Here is a 23,177-nt window from a genome sequence, read left to right as displayed (position 1 = left end):
TCATAGCTCTTGACTATTTCACGCTTGTAATCCTTTTTTCATCACACTTGCTCGTAAACAGTGTCGTAACATGCAGGCTACCTTGCTTGCAACCCCCCAAATAAAACCCTCGACCTTAATGTGCTTGTCATGAAATACTGCTGCGCGCTGCTGCTGCGGAGGGGGAGGGCGGCGGGGAGTTGGCACTGCCAAGAGCGCAGTCAGCGGTATCGGCAATTTTTGAAAAATATTAGTTTTTATTCTACAAATATACAATTTTACTCGCAAATGTGATGAAAAACATTGTATGTCGCACGGGCGGTACTAGAATTACGAACATCGACACATTAAAGCCCACAGTCTTCGACTTCGGGCTTCTAATAGACTCTCGTTCGTAATTCCTTATTTACCGCCCTTAAGACACAATGTACTATTCATGCACTAATCTATATGTTGCATTCTCTTCAGCATTGGCTTAATGATCATTCATGCAGTTGAGCAATTTACATTCGGCATTTATTGAACTACTTATCCCGAATATTCGGGCTCTTAAGATTTCACGCGTCGTTTAATATACGAGCGTGATGATTCACGTGTGGAATTACATAGTGGCCATTATTGTTTTATTATGTATATGAATATTGCCAAACCTCAATAGCGTGGCGTGATTGTGGGAAACAATCGTTGCGTATCATTATGCTTATTCGTTGTCTGGTTTGCGCTGCCATTACTATGTGATTTGATAATAAGCAATGTCGTAATATTTTGGAGAACAATTTGTCGTTAGTTAGAATTTGAAATTATTTACTTAGTTATTAAAGTAACAGAGCTCTCTTACGACACAGGGTGACACCCTCGAGAAGATACACGTATTTGACTGAAGCCATGCGGCAATGATGGGACGTGTTTGCTGTTCATTTTATAATTTCATTATTGCACAAAAAATATCGTATATTTTTTGAAAAAGATATGTTTGTTTTGAAATAATGTTACTACCAACGGTAAAATATTGTTGGGCTATGAGAATGAGATATGCGGGTCGTCGGAAAAGAGATGCCTTATCCGGATACTCGGGTGTATCTTTATATAAAGACTTTGTCAGTTTATCCGCCTTGATTAATGGCATTTCAAGAAGCTTTTATAACATTTATGGCAAAGCCTTTGTAAGTTGAATTGCATGGGTGATTTTGATGTGTACGGATAAACGTTAAATAGACGAGGTACCTAGTCGATTGGATGAAACTTGCAGCTGCACCAACCTCTTTATATGTATTTGATTTTTCATCTTTAAAGTTATATAATGCGACCAATGAGGGGTTTGTCCAATAAATGTTGTTAGATAGAGTCACTGACGAGAGGTCCGTTTGACGTTATAGACTTGTTTGAGATTGGTTCATTTTATTTATAGTATAAAATAAAGTTACTTCCCGACGCCCGTCCCTCTTTATCATAGTACCTACTGTAGGTATGTATATATACGCTTAGATCTTTTACACTACAGAACGGAACGGATCTGAATGCTGCAGGGCTACTACGAAACTCGAAACTCGAAGTTCGTGTCGTGCGGTCCCTCTGACACTTATACTATTAGCGAGAGGGACGATACGATACGAACTTCAAGTTTCGAGTTTCGTAGTAGCCCTGCTGTTTTCACGTATAAAATGTCGACGCGGCCCCGTTTCGTGCAGGTGTAATTTTGAGGAAAAGGAGGCAAAAACGTGAAATGCCTTGTTTATTTTTTTTTACTTTTTTTAGAGTTAGGGGCTGTTTCACCATCCATTGATTAGCGTTAACCGACGGTTAAATGTGATGCCGTCTCCCTCTATTTGAACAAAACAAATAGAGACGGCATCACACCTAACCGCCAGTTAACACTAATCAATGGATGGTAGTATAGTTTGTGCAGATTGCTAGTTTAGTTATAAACAAATTTGACACAAAAATGTCAAACGGACCGTGGGACGAACGTATCGTGTGATACTACTAACGCCATCTAGCGATATTACACCAGCCAATGTTTTCATTTACTGGTTGATAATAAACATAGCCAGAACAGCATTTGACTTAGAATTTGAAAAACTAGGGTATTCTTTGAGGTGCACTTCAAGTCAAGATTTTACTGATGTGATTCTCAAACGATTGAAACTATGAAGCATTTTTTTTTTAATGTTTATTTTCTGTCATGAACCTCTTCCAATACAAAATAATTATAAATACAACAATGTCACGCTGAATAATCTTTTATAAAAGTGAATGTTAAAAAGTAATAACTTTCAGTAACTATTTCCCTCGTTTTCCCCTCAAGTACGAAAGCATTTTGACGAGCGACTTTACGCTTTATAAGTACTTCGATTTAAGTAGCAAGGACATTAAAATTGTTACGGAGGTACTTACTCACGTACAGAGCACTTAATTTTAAAGCCTTTTAATATAGAGGTCAGCAATGGCATAGTGATGATGTTTGAATTATTAAATAAAAACACAAATATATTAACTAAAAAATTAATAATATGGAAAACAAGTGCAAATAAGTCTTTAAACTGACACTTGATAGTTGTATAGTCTCTATTTGACACTCTTATGCCTAAACTTTAGCCTTGCTCAATTAGTCGATCATTAGAATCATTACTAATGACAAACTGAGTTATATTAGACTGAATTCAATGAGTTCCCTCCCTCCTTGGCATATCGAATTAACTACGGGTAAGTGAGTTAACTAGGTAGTAGGTAGTTCAGGTTCACGTATTGCTACACGAATAAGAGTGTAACAGAAAAATAAAAGGCAGCCTGCCAAAGTTTGCGTTGCGAATGTCAAACTAAAGGTTTGTTGTAAAATAGAATAATTTACGGTAATAAATAGCACAAAACACAAAAAATGTGATTAAAAAACCAACAATGTCGCAAAGCGTTAATTCAATTAAGCACGGCAGCACGCTACAATTTCCCTCACAAGATTGAACGTACCGAGCATCCGTAAAATCAGACGCATAATGGTAAGATACGTGTAAAATTAAGTGTTAAAAATGGGTGTAGAAATGCTGATTAGCTCCAGGTATTCAGTGGCTGCCGCGGATTGAGCAGTCACATCATGTGGCATAGAGCACCGACACGCAGCTAACGCGCGTCATATCATAATTCTATGCTTCGTTTGTTCCATTGTGATAGCCGTTGAATTCATGTCATATGCCTAATTATGTCAAGACTAATTTTTCGTGCACAATCAATAGTCGCGCCTTTAATAGGATTAGAACGAAACGTGGGTTATGCGGGTGTAAGAAAGCGTCGGCTGTTATAATCATGAGGCTCGTTTATTTAATAGTACAAAGCATCTATTTTAAAAATGTTTGCAAAACTATTTGACTGAGTTAGATTGATTAAAATAATTGTGATTTAATTATTTCAAGTCTGTGATGATAGTAGGTGAGTAAAGACTCTTACTTGGTTTGTATAGATACTTAGTTAGGTATAAAGTTTCTTTTTACAACAACAAGTAAAATTAAAAAAAATCTTAGCTCCTGGCAAATATATTTCCACAATTGATTCAATTATTATTTCAAGTGTGTGGACGTCAGCGAAACACAAATAATAAACGGTAAATGGCATTTTTACTAGTTTTCTATTCATTTCGTCGAATAAGCCTTTTGTATTGTTTTCTATGGGCGACCTTGCGTGGACAATGATGGATCGCGAGCGCTGTGCCGTTCTCATTTCAACTAAAATTGACGTTCGGAAAAGAACGCTTGAGCAAGCAAGCCATTATGCTGAGATCTTTGTTAAAGAGGCTACTAGTTTTACACATGGGAATCACCAATCAAAGCTGGACATTTCCGAGACGAACGTTTGTAATCCGTCTTTCTGCGCAGCGCTGGCCGCTCGTCAATCAACCGATGTTCCTTAAACTTGCTTATCTTTTTTTCAACTTTGAAGAATATCGAAGTTTAATTAAAATTCTTCTCGCTACAATGCATGATTAATCATAAAACTTGAACACAAAGCCGGAGACATAAATTTGCGGAACTATTAAAAGTTTTATACCGTCGATATTGGCGTAGTTCGAGCGATTGCAGTTAATGTATCTGTTCCGTTTATTTCAGATTAATTTTCATCATAAAATAGCAAATTATGATAGCTTCTAAAGACCTCCTGAATTAAATATAAATACCATACAGTGAACTTACAATGACTCCATATTGATTACCAATACATAGAATACACAGGTACAGGTATATAGAGATTTTCCAAGGTAAGCAATAGGTGGCATTATCGTTTCAGAGCGATCTCTTCCAGGCATCCTTTACAATTCGTTCTATTTTAAAATATATTGGTAGAGAAGACATTTAAGTATGACCTATTATGTCACTTCTTTTGTCAGTTCTTCATCCTATTATGTCAGTTCTTCATCTTATATTAAATCATCACCACCTTCCTTAGAACCTACAGCACTAATTAGGACTGCTGGTCAAACATACTTGAAACAAACAAAAAAATCGTGTGTTTTTATTTGTTCATTTTATTTTATCGTAATATCAAGAGATACCCTCTATAAAGTATAGAATCTCCGGCTTTTGATGAACAAGAATTTTTACTATCCTGTTCATAAAGGAATTCCAAGCACTGGATGCGAATGAGAAAAGTAGACGTTCTGCGTATTTCAGCGCGGGTGTAAGGAGCTTATAGCTAAGCTAAAGATAGCAAGAACCTCTGTGACATTTATAGCTATTTCCACTTTGTTATCCAATACAGGACAGAAATAAAGCTATATGTAATTGGCAATAGGTCTCTAAAGGGCGACATGTACGGGCGGTTGTCTATCTTATGTATCCACTTTTTCATATTAGTTGCATACTCGTAGAAAAGTGGTTAGGTTAGGACGTCGACTGTACCATTGTAGTAGTTTTACCTAACGCGTACACAGAAATTACCTTAGTAGATAGTTAAACAACAAAATTGACAATAACTGTGAAGTTTTATGTATAATGCAATTAAAAGTATTCAAACATTAAATTATCATTCATAACATTATAAAAGTTTAATTTCAACATTAATGATGGAATCTCATTCATCCATAGGCGCGTGGGGCCAACAGCCATTAGGTAAGGATATAGTTTGAGACCCTTAAAAGGATACAAAATAGCTTTTATCCCGGAAAATTGTAAAGTTCCCGCGGGCGCGTGATAAACGAATTATTCGCAGACGAAGTTGCGGGCAACAGCTAGGTAGTTAATTAATATAACCGGTACAAATAAATCGAAAGCAAAATCCAGAGTCGAAGCATTAATATCTAATACATTACGATCATCAATTCCGGGACATTACAATAAAGAATTGAACGTTAAAAATTAATTACTCGCCATCGGCACGCTATTCTAATAATCATAAATAACCTCAGCAATCGGATCAAACGCGGTGGGTCCGCGTCTCCGACCAACAATGTGCGAAACATTAAAAGTATCAACAAAGGAACTTTTGACGTTCATAGTACATAATGCCGCAACAAATTTTAATACAACGCATTCTTTGGTCAGAACTCATTCCATTATCAACCTTACTCCCCGATCAGAGGGTGTTCGGGTATTTAATTAAGGTGAATAAAGCGTTTGGTTTATAGTTGTCGCCCGCGCCAGCTGCCGTACCGTGGAAAATCGATTTCCACGTGGGACCGACGGATGTCGCATCTGCGCTCGACTGTACGCGGCTGTCTGCACCCAAAATACGCGCCAACCGCTTGTGGAGGGAAACAATGGACTATAATTTTTATATCTAACAATATAATATTGATTTTACATTAAAAAGTGCACTTTTTGTTAGGTACTTATGGCTACTTGTCTGGATAAATCTTGACTTACAGTTTACTGTATCAAAATGTTAAGCTTAAACCAACTTTAATAAGTCTAGATTTTTCCGGCAAGCGGCTACTATTACTTAGTCAGTTACCCACTGTTAGTTTATTAAGTAAATTAATGTCCTGTATAACTACGAGAAAAGGAGAGTAAAACTAGTTAATACATCTACTTAAACTAGACCTAGTACATACACTAAATAATATGCTCATGTCACTGTGATTGTTGTGTACACAGTAAATTATTAATCAAAGAGTAAAATTTGTGATGTAAATTTCGTAACTCAGTCGATAATTGATAATTCTCACTTCCTTCCGAATGATGCTATTTTGACTCCTGAACCAAAACAATAAAAACTCTAATTCCTAAAACAAACAAGCGGCTAGACCACACAGAAAGAAACGGTCACACGCGAAATTCAAGAAAGCTATCACCGTTTCGAATCGTTTTAACGCAAACGTATAATCGGTCGTGAGCCGTCCTATTTGTTTTAAGTTGGCCGTAACCGGGATTTTAAATAAAAACATCAAAGGGGGACGCGTAAGAGCAAACCCGGAGGAGTAATTATGATTTGTTTCGGTTTACCGGAAATAGTTTGTGTCGCTATTAATCGTGACTGTATTCCGGGAACGCATGCGCCGGCCGGAGGTCCACGCGCAGACACCGCGGCGGCTTTTCCTAGACTTGGACTATGTTCTAGACCTCGACCTTCGTGAAGATGCTTAAATTTCAATAAAAACAGCTAAAACGTAAAGCACTGTACTTCTATTTGACGTATCTTTAATACATAGGTATTAAAGGAATAGTCCTTCAATAATTACCTATCACTTCAAAGGGTTACCTACATTACCTTGTATAGGCTGGTTACAAGGTAAAGATTACAAAATAGGTGTAAATAATGTAACGTATAATGAAGCAGAAAATTAAACAAGACCAACAAATTCTCTTTAAAAAAAACTAAATTTATAAACCAAATCCCGAGGCTCATGTAGTGTAGCCTCATGTAGTGTTGTTTAATTTCTAAGGTCAATGATGGCCAACTAAGACGTTTTTTAGGCCCTAGACAGTGGGGCTACATGCACCCGGTCGGGTGCGTGGCACACCGTAACGCATTGCGATTTTCACGCATCCATCCCGCCGAGACGGCCTTTGTCACAAAGGAAATTAACTAGTTATGCTCGTCATATACGTGGTGTGTATGGGTGAGGTTTGTAAGGATAGAAAATAAAATTAGTCTCACTAATATAACATGGATTGTTTTAGGCAAAATTTTATTTCAGTGTGAAACTGTGAACATGCCATAGATTTGCATATCGCTAACTAATAATTGTAAGGTTGTGTTTTTGCGGTAACTTAAATATTGTTCAAAAACATTGTCGTTCCGAGTCCAGCCTCTACAAGTCACAGTCACAGAGCTCTCAACTAATTTCTAAGCGTTTGTCTCCATTTTCACTATAAATAAATCACAATGATATGCCTTATTCCTATCTCTATCTCCTTTATGTCTCTATTCACGATGCACCAACAAATACAATATAAGTACATATTCACGCAATTTATAACCAATTGGATTGAAACATTTTCCATGCAAACGGTACGTACTAAGGTTGTAATCAACCGTCAGTGTGCCAATGAAGGAAGCCCTATTGTTACCGCTTTGAATGGATAGCTCCTATTTAAGATACACGATGAGTGCCTTTTTTATAATTTTAAACAATTTTCAGCAGATGTTCTCATTTTTGATCGATCAGGTTTTTACAGTTGCGTGAACCATGAAATTAGTTTCCTAGCTGCCGGCTGGTTACTCTTAATTTTACCAAGATCGAGATTTATTACGTACTATGTTTTTAACATCAATACCTATGCTTTTATTTAAGATTAATTAAAATTTCACTGTATATTACTTTGTCAGTAAAATATCGACTCGATGAAAATCACAGAATTGTTTAAATTGGCTGATAAAAAAAAAACGGAATGCCGTACGATATAATCGTTGACCATAATAATGAATTGTACAGTATGTTGGTGATTTTGGAAGCCGTGGGAAATAATATTTTGGTCAGTTTCTGTGAATTTATGATTGAGTTTTTTTAATTGTTCGCCGGGGCAATGGGCATGCAATCGATTGTGCTATGCGATCCACGATCGGGGTAATTTGAAACGACAATTATCGGTCAAGTACCGTATGAACGCCGGTATTTGGCACCGTTTTATCCAACTATGTGAATACATTCATTGCACGTTTTACACGATACAGTTATGGATTTTAAACTAGACAAACTATTAATCACTAAAAACAGAACTTACCTAATTTATTAGCTTTACGCAGTAAGCACAAATATGAAAGCTCACATTCTTCATATTTTGTGCAATAAAAAAAAACCCCACGCTGAAACTACGCAAATCAGCCATGTTTAAAAAATAAATAAAAGGGAAAAGCAAATTTTAATTATTATGATATTGTGATTGGTAATTTTAGACTGCTTATTAATTATTATTCTTCAACTGACTCTGCTATCATATACTACCCAAAAGAAAATAGGAACCACGTGGGTTTCATCGGTAAAAGGAAAATACTAATAAATATTTACAATTCCCTATAACTTTCCTTGTCTAATAAGTTTTTGGTAAAAAAAAAATTAATACTAACTTTTTTTTGCTGAATGTATTTTTGTTGACTGCACTTGTATTTTCACTACATTTGCATACCAAATTTCAAGTCGATGCCATTAACCGTTGAAGAGTTCCATCCTGTGGAGTCGATCCTGGCCGGACTACCAGGATGTCACTACCAGATTATTGTATTGTCACGCAAGTTACATAAGTACCTATACCAAAAAATCAAGTCAATCCAACTACTGGATGTTGGTCGAATTTAACTTGCAAGATTTGATTACAGACAGACAGACAACGGGACAGGTGAAACTAAAAAAAGCTTGTGAAAATGGTTTTATTGATACAACATTACTCAATACAAATATCTTTCATCCAATTAAATGTATTCAGATAAAAACGCAAACGTATATTTTTGATTTTTTAGATCCTTTTAGGGGATTGCTAAAACGATTTTTCGATTCAGTGTTTTTTTGGATGGTAGGAAGTATATCAAACTTACAAGGAAAACTTTCTTCTTTAAGGAAAGATTTCTTGAGAATTATTAGTAAGATTGGTTTTTGGAATCTTTTAGTATTTTTTATGTAAATTCCAAATTTTTGTTACTTTTACGGTCATCCCGTAAAACTCATATCGAAAATACAAACTGAAATACAGATGCACAGAAAAACCAGAAAAATAAGACCAGCGCTGGGAATTATTAGTAGTTTAAGGGTAAATAGCAGCCTAAGGTATATATATGCCTAAACTTGGAATATTCCGTACAAAATACGAAATCTTTAGAAAAATATTACTTAATTTTTTCGTTATGTCTGACACGGTCTTGGCCGGTTTTTCTTTGGACTATTACATGTATAACGAAAGTTAAGTCGAATAACTGCATAGAAAATAAATGTGTATTGCTCATTAGCACTTGCTTGAAAATCCTTTATTGCATGATGATTTTATAATGATGCCGCGTAAGTGCTTCTTCTTTTGCTCGCTTGCCAGAGAGTGCCCATTAATTTTATTTGTAAACCGTACCGTTTGCTTGTTGTCTTGTTCGAGGTTGTCGATTATTTGTCGATTCCTGTTCAAAAGGGTGTCAAAGAAAATAGCACTAATACTAAATCGGATGAAATAATTTATTCCCATGAATTGCCGACTTGCCTATTGTATAGGTAATACCAGCAATGATTTATGTCATTGCCTGCAGTAGTATTTCCTTGATATTAAGTTACTTTTTGATTGACGACGCCATGAATTCTGAAGTGAGTTTTAACTGCGATACTTACCTTTATGTGGTTACGCTCCACAAAATGTTTAAAATTTTCACTAATAATAGCTTTATTAATATCGCGCAAAACGATATTGTTTAAATTACTTCTACATCAGTATCACATTCGGCAAAGCTGCTGGGGTTATTATGAACCATGTTATTTTGCGAGGAAGACCCAGTAGTCGTAGTAATAACTAATATGTGTAACGCACCTATACACACAGTTTTCGCTGAAAAGTGTTTAAGCATACACTCAGTCATCAAATTTCTCAGTCAACAAATATATTTTTTCTTTCTAAAATTATTATGTTTTAGTTTGTTATTTCTTGCAAAGTAAACCTCGTCTTTATCTATCACTGTTCACGCTTGTCTTCATAATATTTGTAGATTAAAACATTTCGAGAACTTACGACGAAATTTTCTCTCTCTGTTCCAAAAATAGCTCTTATTGCTTGTAAAACCGTTTACTTTGTGACATGCGACAACCTTCGGCGGCACCGATGCGAATAATAAGTTTTCCTGTGGAAACGTTCATCGGATTTTTTTAATTAAATAAAGCTACCTAGATCATTTTAATCAAATGTACACCTACGTCGGGGTCAAAGAATTATTTACATTTTTGTACTTACCTACCTTTTTACCGTCACTTCATGTTTTAACGTTGGCTGTACAGGTAAAAAAATATGTGATATAAGCAGGACGGGTAATGCATTACACGTACACAAAGTTCCTCAAACTTGTCAGATTTCTTAGCATCATCTTACTAATCATATGCAAAACGCCCGTCGGCATCTTCAGGCTGACATTTACCATTAATATATTGGCGAATTTACGACTCTCCGAGTTGTCCCGGTGGTCTGAACTGTCGATGGATCCCTTGAAATCTGGCCAAAGAAGCGTCAAATAGGTGAAACAAATTCTGAAGCAGTTTCTTCATACTTTATTGAGCTCTGTTCCCTGCAAAGCTGAACAACTGCCAACAATACGCCGATAAAACTTATCGCATGTTCTATAGGCCCTGTAAGAATGTTGAGCTTTATGTGTAAAATTACACTAAACTTGTACTGTGGGTACTAAATCAGAGAAAAGGTTGTCGTGTTCTTCGTGTTATCGTTATAACAATAACATTGGCCAAGAAGGGAATAAAAGCTTTCAAATATGTCGAAAGATTTTTGGCGGCAACATGTCTACGTTGTTGTTACGGCTGATATAGTGTTGTCATAAAGGTCAACTCAACATTTGCAATGCATGGCCACTTGTTGAAATTTCTTTAATCTCAAGTTAGAATTACTTAAATTATTTTTTAAATTTATCATTCACATATATACAGATAATGTTTGACAAATAAACTATTGTTATTCTTAAGAATTCATATTATTTTTGCAGTACTACTTTTTTTTTATATGGCTTTCACTCTTGCCGTTTTAGCAAGACGTATTTTGCCAATGTCGACGTAGAGACATTACACAAATGAGGAGGCTGTTCGGTTTATGAAAATTTTGATTTTTGGGGGATGCAGTACTACTTATTAAAATTTATGAAACTGTCAAATTCATACCAGGGTTAATGATCAAATAGATATTTTTTTTTTCAAGTAAGTGGCCATAAGTAACAAAAGGTCTTTCTTGCGGACAAAAGTTAATTTCTTTGAGAATTATTCAATTTAAGTTTATATAATTGCGCTAAAACTTAGCAAAGTTGAGTGGAGAGCCTTGGGGAAGCCTATGTCCAGCAGTGGATGTCTTTCGGCTGACATGATGAACACCGTTTTACCTATCCATTTTTTATTTATTTTAGTTTTTAATTACGGTTGACAAAGTTCTCGTGCCTTCGAAAATAATGTTCAAAGTCATACGTCTCGTAATCACGGCGCATGCAACTGTGCCGAAATATCAGCTTCTCTAAAAACAAGGTACGCGGAATAAAACCCGAATTTTAATCATAAAAAAATGTTTAAAGTGTATCTAACGTGTCCAAGGCATGATACGTGTTTTGTTGTAAAAATCCGATAAAAGCCTTTCAGTCAAACTAACCAAACCATCTGTTGAAATATTCCGAATTATACTAAAAACAATTGGTATATCCTTATTTTTGTCACTTTTATTACAGACATGCGAACCTAAATCTGTTACTACCAAAAAGTGACACTTCTAACGAAGAAATAGGTCCTATCTCGTCACACAGTCCGCAATAAGTCCTAAAGCACCTACTACTCGCAGGTACTGCACTGCGGTTCCATAAGCTTCATAAACCTTAGAGAAAACTGTTGCCGACATGTGAACTGCCAGGCTATGACAAAACATTCACTTACGGGTCGTGGCGTCACATCCTCGTGACAGAGTTAAGTGAATATAATAATGTCCCTAATTGGATTTAATGAACGGTTATTTGGCCCCAACAGCCTTATCGGAATTACGTGACGTGCCATCTGGATTGTGCATAACCCTTTTGATATTAGTTTCACATTTAATGCATGTTTAGGCATGTTTAGATTAACTGCGAAAAGTCTTTTTACGAAACATTACGAAATAAATGTAATAATTGACATATTAAAGGAGAGGATTGTTTAACAACTTTCTGCTAGGCATATATGGCTTTAGTGTTGCGTTGGAACTCTGCAAACTTTTTAGTTCCCTCTGTTCCAAACAAACGGCTATCAGATTACATTTATTCTTATTTTAAATAAACAATAGAAATTACTAATTTCACTAACTCCTTTGTTGTCAAAAAAAGACATCAGAGGCGCCGACGGCTGTATCGTATCTCATAATCGGGAAGTGGTGTTGCCAGAATAAACATCTAAGTAGATTGCAATGTCGGGTGATTATCGAGACAATTTCTGCCCAATACTGGCAAAAAGACTTTGTATTAGGTAATGCCCATTACATAAGCAATATTTTCATTGATTTTGATTTTGAAAGTTATTTAACAATACCATTATCTGGTAAATTTCAGCAAATGGTATTTGTTGGCACCTAAACATCACTTTCTTTCTTTCCTTTTTTCTTCTTCACTGTCTTATTGCAACAATCGTCATACCAAATTTTTTTTTTTAAATGGACAATCGCAAACCATCCATACTAATATTATAAATGCGAAAGTGTGTTTGTATGTTTGTGTGTTTGTCCGTCTTTCACGCCGTAACGGAGCGACGGATCGACGTGATTTTTGGCATAGAGATAATTTATGGGCCCGAGAGTGACATAGGCTACTTTTTATCCCGGAAAAATGCAAAGTTCCCGAGGGAACAGCGCGCGATAACCGAATACCACGCGGGCGGATCCGCGGGCAAAAGCTAGTTCAATAAATAAAATTTTCAATAGGTCGATGACTACCTATTTCAAATTCAACTTATGTATTTCTTATATAGTTTTGTTAGGTAGCGTACCCAGACTACGCAAGAATTACAATGTTTTGGGCGACAAGGATTTATTTGTAGTAAGTACCTATTTATTCCTTATAACAATCAGGTGTATTAATTTAGCTTATCCCAGAAGATTTTGAACGAAACTAAGTAAGCACGTATTGAAAAAAAAAAAAAAATATCCCATTTTTCATAGATAGGCAGTACTTCTTTTCTTTACAAGCATGTTGCTCATCTGCGCTTCTTAATCTCGGGAAGATTCATAATAGGGGCGATTGTCCCAAACCTAGCGCGTGAGTCGAGAGTGACTTGCAATATTCACCATCGGAATTACGGGCGACACTAGGGTTAATACAGTTAATGACACTCGCCTATTACAGTCGTTAGCCAAACGACACGTAACGAAGCGACACCGAAACGTATTCGACACGCTGCTTTTACGTTATTCCTACTGTGACGCTAATATACTTTTGGTGCAGAGCGATTGTATTGCAGTTTTTTTTGTATTCTGCTCTATTTCTCCGATTCCGGTATTGTGGGATTATTGTTGCTGAAATGTAAATTATAAATGAGTTACGAAGAAAACTTAAGAGGATTACAAAAACGAGAGTTAACTACGTGAAATTTTCGGACAAAACTTAGCGATGCTGAGTTAGGTATGCATATTTGTAACCGAGGAAGAATAAGGAATGGCTCCGATTACTGTGAGCTCCAAAGTCAATAAGTTACTATTTATCATCGTCAGTATATACAGAATTAAATATGCATAGTGAAAACTCATTACTTTGTATAAGCATCCCCTCATTAACATACCCACTAATTAATTAGCCAGGAGTGCCTTCGTCCAGGGCGTAGTTTAGGACCCACTATATTTCACACACTTTTGACAAATGCGTCCGCTCCATCACATCGGATAAAATATTATTAAAACAAACAAATCGACAAAAAAGCCTTTTCGAAAGAGCCGAAATCAATGTGCGAGCCGCGCTACATTGCCGGCTTCGCCGCTTCGCGCTTGAAACGGCTTAAGGTTTTCAAACGAGACAATTAAATCTCGTCTGTTTTGTTTTATGTTAGAGCGTGTTTTGTTTCGGTCAGGGATTTGATAATAAGTATGAGAGGTCGATCAGTTTTGTGACCGTAATTTAATGTAACAGTTAATATGACAGCAGGCATGAGCGAGCCAGCGGGTCGTCGGCTAGTATATTTATGCACTCGCACCTGGAGGTCTACCACTCCGGCGAGTATTTTATTTTGAGTTGTTGTTTCGATGTGATAGAACACGATGATGGTATTTATGCTGAGCCCGATAAATATGGGCTATTAATTACTGATTGTGTTACAGTTTTGTTAATTCATCGTGATAAATGTCTGTTGGATAAGGTGTGGCTTTCATTCAACGATTATGCTTGCTTTGCTTGCTCTGTTTGGACCGATGCAAGAAGATTTATTGCGATGTAAATCGCCAAAGTTGTAGTGTTTTATTTTTTGTCTATTTACATTGTGCAAATTTGTAAGCATTAATCTTTTCTTTCTTTCTTTCTTGACGACAAAGGAAAATAATCTTAAAAAACTGAAACAAAAAAGTAGTAATTGATTTAGATCCATTTTTTCGGACCTCGATGATTATTTACAAGATTGTTTTAATAATTATCGTAACACAGACTTAGCAAATATAAACATTGAAAGCTCTTAGCATAATTAAAGAAAAAACTCTGAATTTATTGTTAAGAACTCAACACAACAATACGCATAGAAGAGTCGAAAATTGTACAGTTCGTATAATCAAAATCGTAAATTCGTCCGGTTGTTAGCTACGCTTAAGTTCTAAAAGAAAACTGAAGCACCTGAAAGCTGTAACGGTAAACCACCGACCTCGGCTGACCTCGGCAATGCTCGGAGAATCGGTTGTCTCCGGACCGGTGCGGCGAATCCAGTCCAGCTGGTGCGGGATCAGGTGTTAACATCCATAGTCAAATCGTGACAAAAATAACCATTTCCTTCACTTTCTTTCACACCAAGAAAGTTTTATTTTTCTAGAAAACAAACGGAGCAAATGTCGTTCCCGTAAATTAGCATTACCGCGAAAATAATCAAATCTACCTACTTTCATTTGATGTGAAATCTGTCACTAACAGTTCTTTATTTATCTTGGTATTGTTGTAAGATATTACAGAACAAGAAAGTTTTTGAAGTATGTACTTACCTAGTCTACAATGGGGGAATGGAAAAGTCATGTTCACGGAAAGTGTGCCAATGCTTCATCAAACTTTTAAAAGCGATTCTTATCTCATACCATCCAAAATAATGTTTCCAGAGTTTCTGTCGCAGTTCACAGTTGAAGATAAGAAATACAAGGAGACTAGAAGTTTAATTAAGCGGTTATTATTTCGTTTATATCACTCAAGGGCACCGGTACTTGCTATCGTTATTTTAGATTTAATAATATCGCATGCATTCCAAGTACGTCTGTAGGTAGGTACTCAATTTAAAAAAAAACATGATACTAATACCACCATACGGACGAATAAATTTAAAGAAATTGGCTCAGCCTTCACGAGCTCAGGCTATTTGTTGGCACTTTAGAGTTTGGCCCAAAGCAAAATTCAAGGAAAGGCCCTTTTGAATAACCAATTTCTTTCAGAATACGTTTCGCGCGAGCCTTGGCTCAGTACACGAGGACAGGTTACGGGTATACGTGTAATTTGAGATGAAATGTGAACTATTGTGAACCAATTGATGACTTTGTTCAAGTTCGGCAACATTTTATAGTCCGCCGAAGGCTGCTGACTCGGCAATGAGATCACATTGTTTGGGACAAGGTTGCGTGGAGCCAAGAAGTTACCAATGCTGTCCTGTTGCCCTCCCGAACTGCATATACAACGACATAATGTTATAAACTTTTTTTTGGCGTATGCAAAGTGTAGATTTAGTTTTTGTTGATTATTAAATAGGCTTTTTATAAATATTGTAGGTTTACTAAGACCATTGCTCGCTTTAGGGACCCATTCGCAAAATATTAAGATAAAACGCATAATTTAGTCATAGATAGGTAAGTGTTGTTGTAAACTACAAGGAGAGCCATTGGCTTGAAAATTACTGCTTAGTTTGATCTAAAAGTTATGTAACTAGTAATATTAAATGAAAGTTGATGAATAACTCACGTCTTAAATCGAATTTACTGGATTAATACGAGTATATCGATTTTTGCCGCATATCAGCACCGAACCGGGAACTCTATAATAGACGTAGCCCGTACGTAACACATATTTGGCTTATTTTTATTTTATTATTTAAAGTGGTCACAGTAATCCAATCTTTGAATTTTGTTGTGTCTACCTATGCGTTGCGACAGATAGACAGACAGTGGAGGCTTAGTACCTAATCCAGCCTAGTTGAGCACTTTTAGGATAGGTACAGAATTCCAAAAATTAACAACTAACATTTACATTTACAAAAGGCAATGCGTACACGTATGTAGTGGAGGTATACCCTAAATGTTCTTAATACTCCTTAGTGCGAGTTAATCCCTCTCGAACGGTGCTTAATCGAACCCAGCAATTTCCCACCTCTTTTAATGGCGTAAAGTACAAGTTTTAGTAGCATTTTTAGTTTTATTCGTTCACTTTTCATTGGCGGTTTGGATACTTAGGATAAAGTTATCAAGCATTCGTTTAGTGCACGCAGAATCATTACAGACTTTTCATCATGGTAAAGGGTAAATTGAGAGACCAGTTAACGACATTATTACACGGGCAAATGAGCTATTAATTTGAGAGATAAGTGCATTTAAGGAAATTATTATTTATGTTGTGCAATGCCGGAATCGATGGATGTATTATTTTATTTTATTAGGAACTAACTATAGTTTGAGTTATTCAGAGAGGAAACGGCACGATTGCTTATTTACTCATCATCCTCATCGTCCCACTGCTGGGCACAGGCCTCCTCTCAGAGTGAGAGGGCTTGGGCCGTAGCTCCCACGCGGGCCCAGTGCGGCTTGGGAACTTCACACACACCAATGAATTGCTTCGCAGGTTTGTGCAGGTTTCCTCACGATGTTTTCCTTCACCGTAAAGCTCGTGGTAAATTTCAAACGCACATAAATTTTGAAAAACTCAGAGGTGCAAGTCGGGGCTTAAACCCACGATCCTGGTTCCCGTAGAATAGTATGTGTATGTTTTAAAGTAAGTAAATAATAAAGATAAAAAGATTCAATACATGGGACTATGTGACTTTAAAACACGCTATTATCTGTTACAAAGAGAAAAATTCCGTTAATCTGAGTTGACGCGAGCAAAGCCGCACGCAAGAGCTAGTATTACAAAAACTGACCAATTAACAACAAACAATAAAACTTCAACAAAATCCAAAACAATCAGCCAAAAAATCCCACGAGGCCCATCTAACAATATAATAATGTTCTCATAGCACTTAACCAGGTGTCAAAACAAGTCCTGGACTATGCGTGAACATCATTAATACGGGCAATTATCTCAATTAATGCTTAGACAAGCGTCAATAGGATCAACAACAGCCGCGCAGCCGCAACGGCCAGCAATAAAGAAATCAATCAACCCATTAGGTATTTCGAATCAATAAAAATCTGAAAAAGACCGAATTAGTTCGCTATACACAAATTATGCGCACTGGAAGAGGATTTGGTAATGAAATGATATAAACGTTTGTCAACGTAAACAGGTAAAGTCATAAAGTATCTAAGGCTTAAAAGTCATGCATGATCAGCAAGGCTACTACGAAACTCGAAACTCGAAGTTCGTATCGTATCGTCCTTCTCGCTCTCGTATTATGATCAGCAAGGCTACTACGAAACTCGAAACTCGAAGTTCGTATCGTATCGTCCTTCTCGCTCTCGTATTAAACAGTATAAGTGTCAGAGGGTCCGCACGACACGAACTTCGAGTTTCGAGTTTCGAAGTAGCCCTGCTGGTACATAAGACGATTAGAGCACTCTTATTAACTTATTTTTCCTTCTTAAAAGTTAAGCTAAGCAATAAATAATAATTTTCATATTTTATTCCAACTCATGAGCATTATTCAAAAACGTGCAACTCTGTTTTATTACCGCATTACAAATACTTTACGGTTTAATATTGTAATACGTGGTTAAATTAATAAATTCGACATAAACGTTAAATAAACCTGCCTGAAATAAATGTTCAATTATTATTATCATTAAAATAAGTCTTTCCACCTGTTCCCATGACACCGGCAAAAGGCTCTGACATATGAAGGAACATGAACAATTCAATTCAATTGGTGTCAATTGTCCCGTGATATTTATTTTATTTATTTATGAACTTATCTGAGAATTTTAAAATCAGACCTAACCGTAATCATTTCCTTTAGCCATGTTTTTCGATAAGGTTTAAGTTATGATCTCTAAACTCTACGTTTTTGGACTTGAAAACTCAACAACCACGCTCAAGGCACATCTAGCATTCCTTTACGATAATTTTGTTCACGTTTTTAGTTCTCATGGGACTATCATCTGAGTCGGCCCGTGTGATGCAGCCGATGGGGATAGAGCAGTGAGGGGGGTTAAAGAAGAGAGGGGTGCGGGTCGCGGTGCGTTTGATGCCGCCGGCATAGGTGTGATACGTCCGTTGCGGTCAGATGAGGGCCGGTTATACTAAATGACTAAACGGAGAGTTAGTTACTTACAGTGTAACCTTACCTACAGTTGGTTAAACACAGAAGAAAGTTAAAGATGTGGAAAGAACATCTAATTTGTACCTACCTACGTATAAAATAGTAACGTTACTGACTGATCAACTAACTGATAGACAATTCACACACAGCCTAAACTTGTAGAGTTGCGCGCGTCTGTAGCAGTTATACACACTTGTATTCGTATTCTTTTGCTTTGAAGCGGACGACTAATCAATAGTAAGCCGAGTGAATCAAGCACTAATAATTAATAGTTTTTCGGCGATTTGAGATTTCCCTTACTTAGAACACTATGCGCTATTCGGTGAACGGAACGGAACGGAACTTAACCGGAAGTTAACCGGACTCGCTTCAACCGGGCCGCCTGGTTCATCAGGTCAGTTAATTATAATACTGAGCATTATTGCAGCGTAGTTAAGTCGATACGTAAACTGATTGTTAACAAATTAATAGGTACTCGTTATCATCTTATATTGTGACTCGAACTTTCGACAAATGTTTTTGTTTCGATGCTCTTCACCGGAGGTGACCGCTGTAGATAATTAACAAAAACGATTATTTTTGTGTAATTATTATCTTAATAATACTTAATTCGGGTTGTAAACGATTTCAGAGTATTATAGTCATATAGCACGAACTTGGAGTTATTTGAATGTATCCCGTTAGTTTTATAGGAGATCTTTATGTGTGGTCGACACGATTCTAATTGAACGATTTTATTGCGAAGACTCCAGTTTGAATTGTGCAAAAAGTTGAAGAGAGAATTGACTATAAAATTTATAATAAAATGTTACAGTTATTAACTATTAGACGATGAAGCAATGCAGAGTAAATTATTTTGGCTTATACCTACTTAAACTTGTTCATCCCGCACATTTTGGAAACAAACTTATTTTAATGTTAATTTTAGCATGATAACTCCAAGGGTTCCTGTTACAAAGGATATTGACTGACGAATAAACAGACACACGGACAAAGAAGGGCGGTCCCATTAAGGGTGCCGTTATTTTCCTTTTCAGACACGGAATCCTAAAATTGACTTAAATAGTTTTCTGTAACATTCTCGTATTTAAACGATTTGGAGTGGTTACTTAAATATGACGGTTACTAAAAATATGGATCAACGGTTGAAACGGTAATTGATCTAAGCGCCATTTTTGCGAAAAATTTGTAACGTACCTAGCTCAAACTACAGAGAAAATTCACTGATTCCGAACATGTTACATAACTCAATTTCTCAAAAAATGCCGCTTAGAGGAATTAGCCTTTCAACCGTAGTTATGTATGCTGTCAGGACGGATCACTTTTTTGTCCATCAAACATAAAGGGCTATCGAAAACATAACGTTTTTCTTTTGTCGAATATCGATAATCCGTTTTGAGAGCGTCATGTTGACATTCTAATTTTCGCTAAGCTCACCACCCCCAAACAAGCTTTTGAAAAAGAAAGTGACGAAACGCAACTATAACAAAAACTAGTTAAACTGAGATACGACCACCAGTTGTGACATCATTTTGACAAAATATTTTGGAGATTCTATTCGATTGTCACCTTCACTAATCTTGTTTCTAAGAAGATTAGCAAGCGATTGTTCCCAAATATTTGTTTGTTTCTTTATTGGATAAAAACAGTTATTGTTGTTTGTAGTATTAATACTTACCGACGGAGTGAGAGTGGATTTCAAGGAATTACTTTCTTGCATTTGAAAGAACATATCATTTTGCAGGATGTCTGGGATGTTATTTATTATTTACAGGGGAAGTAAAAGCGGGAAGTCAGACGTGGAGTCCTTATTTGCTTTTAAGAACCTTGAATGTAAATAAGTTTTTATCAAATATTTTATTTTTGCAGGCCACAACACAGACAACTTTTCGTTAACTGAATTTGTATTGTTGTCTAAACTACAAATAGAAATTACATTTTAAGTTTTCCGGCTACAGTGATTCGTGAAATTTAAATCGCGAGGTTTGACTTAAATCAAACAATAAAGAAACATTGCAACTTCAATAAAAGTTTGATTATTTTAGTAGTCAGAATAATAGAAATATTCATACACATTCATCGTTATACCTACGGACCTAAGGTATACCTACTCACACCTACGCACACCAAACTTTTAATTTTAGTATAACCAATAAAAGGAAAACTTGTATCAACGTAACGTAATACCTAATAAATGTAAGTACAAGAAAAAGGACACATTCAAATATTTGCGATACTCTATGAGCTTAACAGTGGCGCGAATTCGAGAGCATGTAAAAAGATATTGTTATTTAGAAAACGAAAACAATATCGGGGAGTGCAAAGTTCAATGAATGCGTGCTCATGCATGGAATAATTAATATACAGCCATCGGTAAAGTGTCAGAGCGAAACGGCGTCGAAAACAAATATATGAATATTAAACAAGACATTACTCGGAGGAAAATCTGTAGTTAGGTAGTATAATACAGAATTATCAGCTGAAACGCAAACAGCGCGAGTAAATTTAACAGAGTTGTTGATCAAGCGCTTAACATTTAGAGCTCAAATACTCGTATAATTAAGTAATTAAACCATATTTTTTGAATTTCACGAAGCATAATTATAAAATAATTTATTTTTATTATCTTGTCTATGATGCAGAATCATAATATGATTGTCCCGTTTATACCATTTACAATCACTAATTTATTGTCTGTGACTATCAAAAATAAATGTCAAAGTGACAGATATAGACAAACGAATGTGATGTTATCGGAATATCGAACAGTGGCTAACCGACAGTGTCTTTTCTTACCTTGACATTGATGGAATCATCGATAGTAGTATCGACGGAACTATATTTTCAAGAATTGAATAGAATATTAACAGAAGCATAACTAGCACGTATTGATAATTTAAGGGTCAGTGTTTATGTATTTACGCCGATCTTACCGGTTAGCACAAAACTAACAATTTTAGCAAATAAAGTCAACTTCAAAGAACTTTCGTAAAAAAAAAAAATATGACGTCAGTTAAAAATATGAAGCACCTTTATTTTACTGAGTGTCACTGATAAATGTTAATGCTTTAAACTCCCTTCGGCTGTTTTCTACGATGGTTACTTAATAATGTAGGATAAGCAGCAATAGAATAGGTACCAAAGTGTTGAGAGGTAAACTAGTTATGTTACATAATTTTATCAAAGTTACAATTCCTCTATATTTTGATCACCGATCCAACGCCGTCAGCATAGCAGGAGAAAACGCTTTTAATCTACTATTGTAATCCATCATTCCTTTATCTGACGGATAGCTACAGTGTGTTCCTTGTATGAATGCAAATCTTTCATTTTCCCGAGGACATTATAGATATATTATTACGATTGTATACAGTTATTAAATCTCAGTCTACATCTACTTATTAGGATCAATTCCGTAGAATAAAATACAATGTTCAATACAGATAAATAGTAGGTTAAATAAATTAATATGCGTATTCACACATATTCACACTTTTTAAGGATCCCACTAATATTAAAAATCCGAAAGTTAGTAAGTCTGGCAGCGGCCGGCGAAGTGCCAGAACCGATATGGCGGCGTTTCATAATACCTATACCTAGGAAATAGGAATTTCATGATCTGCCTAAACGTCACTAGGCAAATAGTTAATATGGAGATATGGAGGATGTTCCTTAGCCAATTCATGAAATGGCGCCATTTCACGATATGCCTAGGAATTTCGTGATATGGCGGATTTTACGATCGACCGCCGACATATAGATAGTTAGAGTCCCGGGGCATTACATCTAGGATAGTTTATATCGCGGAAAATTACTTTCCCATTTACTTTCCCAAAATTTATTTCAATTAGTTCCCGCGGGATAGCGATAAACGATTTCTACGCGGACTGAGTCGCGCAGAACAGCTAGTGTCTAATATTCTGTAAAGGCCAAATTATTAGAAGTGATGTGATTAGTATTGTAGGTGTCCATGGGTTTACACCCATGGAGGCATGGACACCTACAATACTAATACGAGCACAAACTAAAAGTCTATGTATTACAAACATGTGAAACTTAGGTGATGGAAAATAAAGGGCATTCTTACTAAAACTATCATTAATTATTAATTCATTCTATTAATTATGTATGTATTCGTAGATGTATTGCTGTTACGTTTAAATTTTCTGATCTACTTTTGATGCACCACCTGTTGTAAACTAGTCCTTCCTTCTTTCTGTAAAAAAGATTGCCTGGAAGAGATCGCTCTTAAGCGATAAGGCCGCCTATTGCTCACCTTGTAATTTTTTTCTCGCTGTGTATCTGTTTTCTGTATGTCTGGTGTACAATAAAGAGTCTTTGTATTGTATTGTATTGTATCATCATGAATTCAATTTATCAATAAAGTTCTGCCGTGTTATATTCAAATATTACCGATCAATATTTAAATGATTCACGTGGGTTTTTTATT

Source organism: Choristoneura fumiferana, chromosome 23 (genome assembly GCF_025370935.1).
Source record: "Choristoneura fumiferana chromosome 23, NRCan_CFum_1, whole genome shotgun sequence".
In the NCBI taxonomy this organism is placed as follows: Eukaryota; Metazoa; Arthropoda; class Insecta; order Lepidoptera; family Tortricidae; genus Choristoneura; species Choristoneura fumiferana.
Note: the sequence above shows the minus strand (reverse complement) of the source record.